The following is a 12764-nucleotide window of genomic DNA, read 5'->3' as shown; positions in this document are numbered from 1 at the left end:
AAGCCTACTTGTGACAATAAGCGATTTTCATTTCATTTTTCACAATAAGCGTTTATTATTATGATGATGATGATTATTATTATTATTATTAGACACCAAACCGAATCAATGTGTTAATTGAGTTGTTATCAAATGAATGGATCTGCACAGATTCTCCCCCAATCTTACAGGTGCTGCTAAGAAATTGAACTTTGATGTCTCTGCAGAATAACAATTTTGGGATAAAAGGCCCAGGTTGGCAAAGATCAACATCGACTCCTTGTGAAAATACTTAAATAGTTTTTTTTAATAAATGTTTTTTATTGGGTTTTTGAACAAAGTATATTTACCGTTATGTACAAAGAATAAGATATATATATAAGAGAAGGGCACACACAAACATACCAAAAAAAAAGTAATAATAAAAAATAAATTAAAAATAAAATAAAGTAACGGGTGGGGTATTATGCACCAGCTCAACAGCAGCAACTCTGTACAACTGGCAAAATTATTTACAACACATAAGTAGATATCTGTATGTGGAAGGGGGGGGGGGGTGGAGACTGGGGGAGGTAGATATACATTTGGGTGCCGGAGAAACAATTACAGAGGGCAGTACTTGAATGGATTTGGTGTTGGTGTTGTCACTTGCTTCTCCCGGACGGATCTCGCTGCCGTTGTCGTCTCGCGCTCACCTCCGCTTCAGCTGTCCCTCCTGTCTTTTGCCTGGATTTTCCTTGTTCTCTGTTCCTGTAGATGCCAAGTTTCTTATCGTTTCCGGTTCCCTCCTTCCGGCTATCATTCCCCTCCCTCCCCCCACCTCCCTGGTTCTCCTCTATTGTTCCCTCCCCTCCCCTTCTGCCCCCTCCTGTGGTTCGCTTTTCTTTCCTCTTAGGTTTAGCTGTTCTCCCCCCTCCCCGGTCTATCTCTCCCTCTCATGCCTTGGCTGCTTTCCCCTGGTTCTTGGCTACCTGGCTATTCTTCTGCTTGTTCGTTGGTCACAAACAGGTCCCGAAAAGATTGGGTGAATGGCTCCCACGTTCTGTGGGAGCCGTCGTCTGACCCTCGGATGGCGAATTTGATTTTCTCCATTTGGAGAGATTCCGAGAGGTTGGACAGCCAGTCTGCAGCTTTGGGTGGTGCTGCTGACCGCCAGCCGAATAGGATTCTACGGCGGGCGATCAGGGAGGCAAGGGCAAGGGTGTCCGCCCTCCTCCTCTCCTCTGACTGGTCTGATACCCCTAAGACCACCATGTTCGGGCATGGCTCCACCCTCATCCCCACCACTTTGGACATTGCCTCGAAGAAGGCTGTCCAGTTGCCCGCAAGTCTGGGGCAAGAGCAGAACATGTGGGCGTGGTTAGATCCATCCCGATCTACATCCCCAAGGCCTTTTTCAAAGGACTGGACAAATTAATCATGACGTTCGTATGGCGTGGGGGAAGATTGCTAGGATCCCAAAGAAAAACAAAATCCAGAGAGGGGCTAGCCCTCCCAAACCTACAATTCTACCACTGGGCGGCGATGGCCGAGCGAACAAGGGGATGGATCACGAGCTTCCTTGGCACCGTTCACATCTATCCTCCACCTCCGGGAAGAACCTACTCATTCCGGTTCTTGTTAAGTGGGCTCTATGTACCACTTTTAGTTGTGTCAGGCTGAGCCTTGCGCACGTGGCGATGGAGTTGACCCTATGCAGTGCTTCGCTCCAGAGTCCCCACCCTATCTCCATCCCCAGGTCGTCCTCCCATTTCTTTCTTATTGCGTCAAGTACGGCGTTGGCCCTTTCTATCAGTCAGTCATACATGTCGCTGCAGTTTCCTTTGTCTAGTATGCTTGTGTCCAGTAGTTCTTCCAGTAGTGTCTGTCGTGGCGGTTGTGGGTACGTCCTTGTCTCCTTTCGTAGGACGTTTTTGAGTTGCAGGTACCTTAGCTCATTCCCCCTGGCTAGCTGGAATTTCTCTGCCAGCTCGTCCCTTGTTGCGATCCTGCCATCCGTGTATAGGTCCCTGACTGTCAGTGCCCCTCCACCCTGTCCCCACTTTTTGAAGGTGGCGTCAGTCAGCGCTGGTGTGAACCTATGGTTGTTGCAGATGGGAGCTTTGTCCGAAATTTTGATCAGGCCAAATTGCTGCCGTAGTTGGTTCCAGTATTGGAGGGTGGCTATCACCACCGAGCTGCTGGAGTGTTTTGTGGGTGGGGATTGGAATGCTGCCGTGGAGAGGGCCCGGAGGGAGGTCCCCATGTAGGAGGCCTCTTCTGCACGCACTCACTCGGCTTCTGGCTCCTGGATCCATCCCCTTATTTCCTCGGCCGTCGCCGCCCGGTGGTAGAATTGTAGGTTTGGGAGGGCCTTTTTTGGGATCCTAGCATTCTTCCCCCACGCCATATGAACGCCATGATTAGTTTGTCCAGCGCTTTGAAAACGGCCTTGGGTATATAGATCGGGATGGATCTGAATAGGAAGAGGTACCTGGGCAGCACGTTCCTTTTGATCGTCTGGACTCTCCCCGCGAGGGAGAGCGGGAGTGTGTTCCATCTTTGCAGGTCCTTTTTTACTTCCTCTGTCAGACTGGTGAGGTTCAATTTGTGGATCCCTTTCCAGTCATGGGCTATTTGGATCCCCAGTTAGCGGAATTTGTGTAGGGCTTGTTTAAACGGCAGTCCCGTTAGTGCCGCCCCCCCCCCCCCCCCCCCCCCCCCCCCCCTTGCGGGTGTACCGGGAAGATCTCGCTTTTGTTGAGTTTGAAGCCCGAGAAGGCACCAAACTCTTTCAGGAGCGCGATGATTCCGTCCATGCTGCTCTGTGGGTCCGAAATGTAGAGGAGCAGGTCATCTGCATAGAATGAGACTCTGTGCTCTCTACCTCCCCTTCAGATCCCCCTCCAGCTTTTTGCTGCTCTGAGAGCAATTGCTAATGGCACGATCACTAGAGCGACAGCAGCGGGGACAGTGGGCATCCTTGTCTGGTGCTCCTGTGCAGCTGGAAGTATCGGGAGTTGGTGTTGTTGGTCCGTACGCTTGCCATGGGAGCGTTGTATAGGAGCTTACCCAGGAGGTGAACCTTTTCCAGGCCACAACCGCTCCAGTACCTCTATGAGGTATTTCCATTCGACCCTGTTGATGTCCCATCAATTGAATGCGAGACAAGTTGCTGAACAAAAGTATGGCTTTAATATACTAGATGTTAAGCCCTGCGGTCGATTACAGTGGAAGGACGACCGCTGGGAATACTGGGTATTTATACCCCGCCCTGGAGGCGGGGTTAACTCAGCCTCTCGACCAATCGGGGAGCCGTCACATTGCTGATCTCAACCAACCGGTCGAGAGGCACATGACCGACCAGGGCCAATGGTAAGCCGGTGTTCTGCACCAATGGCAGGCAGCTATGCTAATCATACCACCACACCTGTCAAAGGCCTTTTCTGCATCTAGATAAGCAATTACCCTCCCTCCCCAGGGGGGGGTCATTATCATGTTCAGCAGGTGGCTGATGTTCGTGGCAAGCTGTCTACCTTTGACAAAGCCCATCTGGTCCTCTGCAACCACCTCTGGTACGCTGTCTTCTCGCCTTTTGGCTGGGATAAAATACTAAAATATTGAGAATCTTAGAGAATATTTTATCCTCGACCAGAAATAAAATTTTTCAAGTATTCCCGAGACAGAATTGTTAAAAGGATTGCTCTGTACACATGACACCATTGATAGATGTTCTTGTATTTATTGATTTAATACGGAGACAAAGTGAGATCAGAAAATATGCAAACATTCTAAAATGCCGATGCTGTGTCCCTGAATCTGTGTTATTGCAAACAGCTGAGATAAACATGCAGAAGTTCCTTTCTGGAAATGGAGACTCTGAGAGATGGAGAACGGCTGCATCAAGAGCAGGTGTTTTGCATTAGGGCCCCAGTCAAGATTGTGATTTGTAAAATATCCAAGCACGCGTCGAGTAACCCTTCCTGATAGAAACTGATTGTTAGGACAGCAAAGGGAATGACATCCAGTGTTTCACTGCTCCCCCCACATCCATGCGCAACAACGTTATCCCCAATCTTTTATTTCAGTCTGCCTGCAGCCCACCACATGGGAAAGTTAAGCAAAGTGGGGTGTGAACTTTCTCTCCAAACATTACAAAAACCAGGATCACCCAGCACAATGAAGATTTGATCGGTCAGACTGTGGGTTATGAGGGGTTTTGTGCAGCCACCCACAGTGGGAATCATCGCCAACCAGCAAATGGGCAGCACTGAAAAGTACCACCTGATGACTTTGGCAAATGACTCTGCGAGTTATTTGAACTTTACATGATAACTAAAACACTAGTGCCTGGCATTCAGTCACGGCTTTCACACTCTCCATCTTGGCACAGAATCCCAGAAATCACCGAAAACCCTGAGACCACCTCCTGAACCCGGCATTGGCGGCAGTGGGATTGGAATCGGACCAGGGTGGAGGCAGCTGGCCATTCAAATCACCAGCTGCCTCTACTGAAGTGGGACTGAGTGTAACGAACAGAACAGATATGAGGAAGTCCGAATTCTGATCCATAGGCATGGTGTCCTTTTGGAGGGATAGGGTCCTCTGTGGATGGTGCTCTGGGACACGTTTGGGGAAAATAAGACACCCTTTAGGAGAGTTAAAAGCGAACCTCATTATGCATTTTTTGCTCACAGTCGCATTGGAGCTGTCAACCTGTCAAAACTGTTCCAGAAATGTCAAACCTGTCAAGCAACTGTCCAAGGATACCAGGTGAGTTGGCATGAAGGTGGTGACGGAAAAAAGATGTGGGTGTCGGACCATGAGTAGGGATGAATTGGCATAGGGGAGTGGGGAGATGTGGGTGGCTCGATAGTAACTAAGTTGGCAGAAGGTTGTGAGGGGCTATGGGCATTGGTGGGATGCATGGACAGACATGGGTGGGACAGAGGATGTGGGAGAAAATATTTTCCCACCACACTTGTCAAAGGTCTTTCACCCTTTTCCCTTCTGTTGACGTCAATGAGAACAGAGAAGAGCAATGTTGCCGAACGGAGAATTGAACTGATATTTACAATTCTACCTTGTTACTCAAAGTCTAAACTGCCTTTAGCACAAAATGGAAACGGATTTCTCTGGGATTCTCCTCCTCTCCGACTATAACTCCAGTGGAAGATCCACAGAAACGCAGTGGGAATTGTATACATGCCGACTTCTAACCAGTTTCATCGGTTTTCCAGGCGAGAACGGCAGCGGAATGGTGAACTTTCATTCCAATTTCTGTACAATGAAGGATAAGAAATTATTCAACCCCAATCTTCCTGTCGATAAATTCAATATTTTGTAATTCTTCATTCAAATGGGTCAAGACTTTGAGAATGTAACAACGGAAACCAAGGCTGCTTCTGTCAATTTCTTTGTTCTTTGAAATTACAAAACTTCAGTGAAAATCTCTCTCTCTCTCTGGAGGTCTTTCACATTCAAATCCAATCTGAATTGGTTTCTATCGGTTCAGGTTTTACAAACAGTTGCTGTTATCTTTGAATGTAGCTTAGCTTTGATTGGTGCATAGCCTAGAGAAAGATCACCAGTCAAGACAGAACTGTGCACTTTTAACTTTAGAAAGTTATTAATGTCTATTTCATCAATGGAAATTCTTTAAAGAAAAGTTTCAAAAGCTGCATTTTTTCTATTACAATTTTTTGGGGATAAACAAACCTTATTACTGCAGCTTCTCAAGTTTAACTTCAGATCATAGAATCATCAAATCGTACATCTGGATATGATCTTTCGGACGGGGTTTGGGCTACTTGTCTGATGTTCTTATATTTCGTGTTGTTAATGAGTATTGTTGGAGTCCACTGAGGGGGATTTCACATCAACTTTACTCAAAACATAACAGAGAATAATTACATCTTGGTCGAGGCTTTCTCTTTGCCATGAGGTTCATAAGATATAGGAGCAGAATTAGGCCATTCAGCCCATCGGGTCTGCTCCGCAAGAGAGACTCGATCATCATAGTCAGAGACCTTACATCACTTCCCTGAGACGATGTGAATTGTCTCATTTACGTACTGAATTAAACCTTGACACTACGTTGCCATTGGGACCTCAGCTCTGACAGAATTTAACAACACACCCGAGTGATCTTTTCCCTGTTTCCTGATTATAAATAGCAGGATTGAGGTTGGGTAAGGGACGGGAGGCCTTTGACACCAGGCGGTAGTGAGATAGTTGGAAGAAGAGAGAGTGAGGAATCAAAGAATCGGGGGATGGGTCTAAGAGCCAGGGATATAACTTATTGGACCTGGTGCTTGGCCTGTTTATCAACTCTGCCCCCCACCCCTCACTTTATTTTTAAATTTATAGCACCAACTTCGTTTTTTTTCCAATTAAGGGGCAATTTAGCATGGCCAATCCAGTCACCCTGCACAGCTTTGGGTTGTGGGGGTGAAACCTACGCAGACATGGGGAGAATGTGCAAACTCCACACGGACAGTGACCCAGGGCCAGGATCGAACCCGAGTCCTCAGTGCCGCAGTCGCAGTGCTAACCACTGCGCCACATGCTGCCCATGCCCCCACCCCTCATTTAACCCTCCCTTTCCCACCCTTCACGTGCCCAGAATTGGGACCATAGGGTGGCATCATAGTATTTTATATAGGTTCAGCAAAACCTGTTGCCTTTCATATTCTATACCTCAATTTATAAACCCTTTGAAAATTCAGGTACATGTTACCACCCCAGGCTCATAAGGCAATTAAGATCAGTAAGTGTGTGGATGACACAAAGATTGGCCGGGTGATTAACAGTGAGGTTGAGTGTCTTGGGTTACAGGGAGATAGAGACGGGACGGTCAAATGGGCAGATAAGTGGCAGGTGGAATTTAACCCTGACAAGTGTGAGGTGATACACTTTGGAAGGAGTAATGTGGCCAGGAACTATTTAATCAATGGCCTGAGACTGGGAAGTTCTGAGGAACAAAGGGACCTTGGTGTGTTTGTCCATAGATCTCTGAAAGCAGAAGGGCAGCTTCATAGGGTGGGTGAACAAAGCATATGGGACTCTGGCTTTTATCAATCAGGGGATAGATTACAAAAGCAGGGAGGTCATGTTGTAGTTCAATAGAACTTTGGTGAGGTCACAGCTGGAGCACTGTGTGCAATTCTGGTCGCCACATTGTAGGAAGGATGTGATTGCACTGGAGGGGGTACAGAGGAGATTCACCAGGATGTTGCCTGGGATGGAACATTTAAGGTACAGAGAGGTTGGATAGATTTGGGTTGTTTTCGCTGGAGCAGAGAAGACTGAGGGGCGGCCTGATCGAGGTGGACAAGATTCTGAGGGGCATGGACAGGGTGGATAGGGAACAGCTGTTCCCCTTAGTTGAACGGTTTATTACAAGGGGGGCACAAGTTCAAGGTGAGGGGCAGGAGGTTTTGGGGGGATTTGAGGAAAAATCTTTTTCCCCAGAGGGTGATGACTTTCTGGAACGCACTGCCTGGGAGGGGGGTGATGGTCTGGAACACACTGCCTGGGAGGGTGGTGAGGGTCAGGAACACACTGCCTGGGAGGGTGGTGACGGTCAGGAACACACTGCCTGGGAGGGTGGTGACGGTCAGGAACGCACTGCCTGGGAGGGTGGGAGAGGCTGGAACACACTGCCTGGGAGGGTGGTGACAGTCAGGAACACACTGCCTGGGAGGGTGGTGAGGGTCAGGAATGCGCTGCCTGGGAGGGGGGTGACAGTCAGGAACACACTGCCTGGGAGGGTGGTGACGGTCAGGAACACACTGCCTGGGAGGGTGGTGACAGTCAGGAACACACTGCCTGGGAGGGTGGTGACGGTCAGGAACACACTGCCTGGGAGGGTGGTGACGGTCAGGAACACACTGCCTGGGAGGATGGGAGAGGCTGGAACACACTGCCTGGGAGGGTGGTGAGGGTCTGGAATGCACTGCCTGGGAGGGTGGTGATGGTAAGGAACACACTGCCTGGGAGGGGTGGTGACGGTCTGGAACACACTGCCTGGGAGGGTGGTGACGGTCAGGAACACACTGCCTGGGAGGGTGGTGACGGTCAGGAACACACTGCCTGGGAGGGTGGTGACGGTCAGGAACACACTGCCTGGGAGGGTGGTGACGGTCTGGAACACACTGCCTGGGAGGGTGGGAGAGGGTCTGGAACACACTGCCTGGGAGGGTGGTGACGGTTTGGAACACACTGCCTGGGAGGGTGGTGACGGTCAGGAACACACTGCCTGGGAGGGTGGTGACGGTCAGGAACACACTGCCTGGGAGGGTGGTGACGGTCAGGAACACACTGCCTGGGAGGGTGGTGACGGTCAGGAACACACTGCCTGGGAGGGTGGTGACGGTCAGGAACACACTGCCTGGGAGGGTGGTGACGGTCAGGAACACACTGCCTGGGAGGGGGGTGACGGTCAGGAACACACTGCCTGGGAGGGTGGTGACGGTCAGGAACACACTGCCTGGGAGGGGGGTGACGGTCAGGAACGCACTGCCTGGGAGGGGGGTAGAGGCCGGTTGCCTCACATCCTTTAAAAAGTACCTGGATGAGCATTTGGCAACGTCAGAACATTCAAGGCTATGGGCCAAGTGCTGGCAAATGGGATTAGGTAGGCAGGTCAGGTGTTTGTCACGCATCGCTGCAGACCCGATGGGCTGAAGGGCCTCTTCTTCACAGTAGTTTCTGTGATTCTGAATTTCACACAACCTGGTCATTCAGACAGTGCCACCAGGACAGGATTCTCCGGGATGCCGGAATCAGGAAATACAATTGGGCGGAGAATTGGTTTTGATGCCGAAATCGTGGCGGGCGTCAGGTTCACGCTGGGTTCACGCCAAATCGCAATTCTCTGGCCTCAATAGCGGCGTACATGTGTTCCACTGCACATGTACAGGAAACACTGCTGGCAGATCATGAGCAGGCCTGACCCGGTATTCCCAGGGCCTCCGTGATTCTTCACCTCCACCGGGGGGAATTCCCGACAGCGAGGTTCACCCCCTCACCTCCTCCTTCTCCCTCGGGGTGGCCGATAACCCCGGGCTAATTAGGTTGACTCATTAGGTGCATCCCTAATTGGCACATCACCTGAAGGCCCTCCCCTGATGCTCCGCCCCCGATGGGCCGAGTTCCAGACAGCATGGTTGACGTGTGGTCTGAGGGGTCGGGAACCCGTCATGGCGGCTGCGGACTGTGTCCAGCGGTGCCACACACGGGCGGGAGCCGTGCTGCTGGCTGGGGGGCTTCTGTGAGGGCTGGGGGGACTGGTGGGGGTGGCCCGGGGGGTGGCCAGGGTTTGTCTTGTGGGGCCGTATTTGGCAGGTTGGGTCTGCACACGGCTGGCTCCATGTTGAACGGCACAACAGCTGCAGGTTGTCACCGTGCACATTCTCCGGCTGCTTTTGGCACAGAAGGTTCAGCCGGCACCACTGCTCGCCCCTCACCAGTCCCGGATTCGGTAAGGATTCAGCCCCGATTTTGGCATCACAAAATGCCACAGTTCCCACGCTGGCACCGCCACTTAATGGCAGAATCGGATAATCCAGCACCTAACATCTGTGGTGGGTACGTTGTTTAAGGTATTCTGACAGACAGGATCTACAGGTATTTAGAGAGGCAAGGACTGATTAGGGACACGCAGCATGGCTTCATAAGCGGAAAATAATGTCTCACAAATTTGATTGCATTTTTGAAGGGGTAACCAAGAGGTAGATGAGGTCAGTGCAACCGACATTGTCTACATGGACTTTAGCAAGGCCTTTGACAAGGGACCGCATGGTAGGTTGTTGCAAAAGGTTAAATCTCACGGAATCCAGGGTGAGGTAGTCAATTGGATACAGGATTGGCTTGGCGACCGAAGCCTAAGGGTGATTGTGGAGGGTTGTTTTTCAAACTGGAGGCCTGTGACCAGCGGTGTGCCTCAGGGATCGGTGCTGGGTCCACTGTTATTTGGTATTTATATTAATGATTTGGATGAGAATGTAGGAGGCAGGGTTAGTAAGTTTGCAGATGACACCAAGATTGGTGGCATAGTGGATAGTGAAGAAGGTTATGTAAGATTGCAACAGGATCTTGACCAATTGGGCCAGTGGGCCGTTGAATGGCAGATGGAGTTTCATTTGGATAAATGTGAGGTGATGCATTTTGGTAGATCAAATCAGGGCAGGACCTACTCAGTTAATGGTAGGGAGTTGGGAGAGTTACAGAACAAAGAGATCTAGGGGTACAGGTTCACAGCCCCTTGAAGGTGGAGTGCCAGGTGGACAGGGTGGTGAAGAAGGCATTCAGCATGCTGGGTTTTATTGGTCAGAATATTGAATACAGGAGTTGGGGTGCCTTTTTTTAAATTAGAAATTTAGAGTACCCGATTATTGTTTTTCCAATTAAGGGGCAATGTAGCGTGGCCAATCCACCTACCCTGCACATCTTTGGGTTGTGGGGTGAAACCCACGCAGACACGGGGAGAATGTGCAAACTCCACACAGACAATGATCCAGGGCCGGGAATCGAACCTGGGTCCTCAGCGCCGTAGTTTCAGTGCTAACCACTGCGCCATGTGCAGCCCTTGGGGACGCCTTGTTGAAGTACAAGACATTAGTTTGGCCACACCTGGAATACTGTCTGCAGTTCTGGTCACCCTATTACAGAAAGAATATTATTTAGCTAGGAACAGTGCAGAAAAGATTTATTCAGATGCTACCGGGACCTGATGGTTTGTGTTATAAGGAGAGGCTGGACAGACAGGGACATTTTTCCATGGAGAGTAGGAGGCTCAGTTTTGTGAGGGCCATGAAGAATCCAGCACGAGTTTTCACGATAGAAATAACATTTATTTACAATAACATATATATACAACAGCAGCAACAACTTCCCTTACTGCCAACTCCTCTCTCCCTGGTTCCAAACAGGCCAGCTTTATTTATGCAGGGAGTCTGCTAATGATTTCCCCGCCCCCCTCATTGGGGAAGATCATACTCCCACAGGATTGTGGGATTGTCATTAGTCCCCTGCCAATGGTAAGCAGGCAGGTTATAACACTTGGGTATGATTTTATAGAGGTCTGTAAAATAATGTGGAGCATAGATAATAGTCAACATTTTTTCATAAGGTAGGGGAGTCTCAAACTGGAGGGCAAAGGTTTAAGGTGAGAGAGGAGAGATACAAAAGGGTCCTGAACATAGAACAGTACAGCACAGAACAGGCCCTCAGGCCCTCGATGTTGTGCCGAGCAATGATCACCCTACTCAAACCCACGTATCCACCCTATACCCGTAACCCAACAACGCTCCCCCTTAACCTTACTATTAGGACACGAAGGGCAATTTAGCATGGCCAATCCACCTAACCCGCACATCTTTGGACTGTGGGAGGAAACCGGAGCACCCAGAGGAAACCCACGCACACACGGGGAGAACATGCAGACTCCGCACAGACAGTGACCCAGCCAGGAATCGAACCTGGGACCCTGGAGCTGTGAAGCATTTATGCTAACCACCATGCTACCCTGCTGCCCCTAAGGTCCTGAGGGGCAATTGTTTCACACAGAGGGTGGTGTGTGTCTGGAATGAGCTGCCAGAGGCAGTAGTAGAGGTGGGTACAATTGTGTCTTTTAAAAAGCATTTAGACAGTTACATGGTGAGGTTGGGTATAGAGGGATATGGGCCAAATGCGGGCAAGTGGGACTAGCTTAGTGATAGAAACTGGGCAGCATGGACCAGCTGGGCCGAAGGGCCTGTTTCCATGCTGTAAACTTCTACGACTCTATGAATCAATTTGATTAATTTTGTTAATTTCAATGAGTTATATTGGTCCCTTCTTTGTCTTCCATTATATCTGACATATTTTCATTATTCTTTGTCGTATTTTGAAAAGTTCTCAAAAATAAAAAATGGCTTAATCAGAGCAGAAAGGTAACAGACAGATAAAGCTCACAATCATTGCTGAATAAATGTCAATAAAATAACCAAACTGCCATTTGTCATTAATTATCAGCCGGTACATTAGCATTCTGTGACAATTCAATTGGACTTGGCAGTAAGCACTAATTGTCAATTGAATGGAAGGCTGGGACATTGGAGTCATTACACACTTTGAAATGTCCTAAACTGTGACCCTGACAGTTAATGACAGTGCGTCATTCCAGATCTTGCCTTACGTTTTAATTATTGACAAATGTTTCCATTTAGAACGCTGAAAGGGCTTTTAAAAAACAGAATTTGCAATCAACATGGCGAGATCAGTCATTTCAAAAAAGTCCAAAAGGAAGCAGGTTTTCACTTTTATGTGTTTAGATTATATTGGTGCTGTTTGCATAAACTGCTTCTCAACCTATCAGACTGTTTATGACATCAATTAAATGATTCAGTTGACATTCCCAATAATTGTCTTCAAATGTGCAAATAAAGCAGCAAATTCAGCAGAGTCGATGTGACTGACCTCACAGTACAACATAGAACAGTACAGCACAGAACAGGCCCTTCAGCCCTCAATGTTGTGCCGAGCCATGATCACCCTACTCAAACCCACGTATCCACCCTATACCCATAACCCAACAACGCTCCCCCTTAACCTTACTTTTTTAGGACACTACGGGCAATTTAGCATGGCCAATCCACCTAACCCGCACATCTTTGGACTGTGGGAGGAAACCGGAGCACCCGGAGGAAACCCACGCACACACGGGGAGGACGTGCAGACTCCACACAGACAGTGACCCAGCCGGGAACCGAACCTCGGACCCTGGAGCTGTGAAGCATTTATGCTAACCACCATGCTACCGT

The sequence above is a fragment of the Scyliorhinus canicula genome, chromosome 5 (genome assembly GCF_902713615.1).
Source record: "Scyliorhinus canicula chromosome 5, sScyCan1.1, whole genome shotgun sequence".
Lineage (NCBI taxonomy): Eukaryota > Metazoa > Chordata > Chondrichthyes > Carcharhiniformes > Scyliorhinidae > Scyliorhinus > Scyliorhinus canicula.
The sequence above is the reverse complement of the archived record's forward strand: the minus strand, read 5'-3'. Positions refer to the sequence as shown.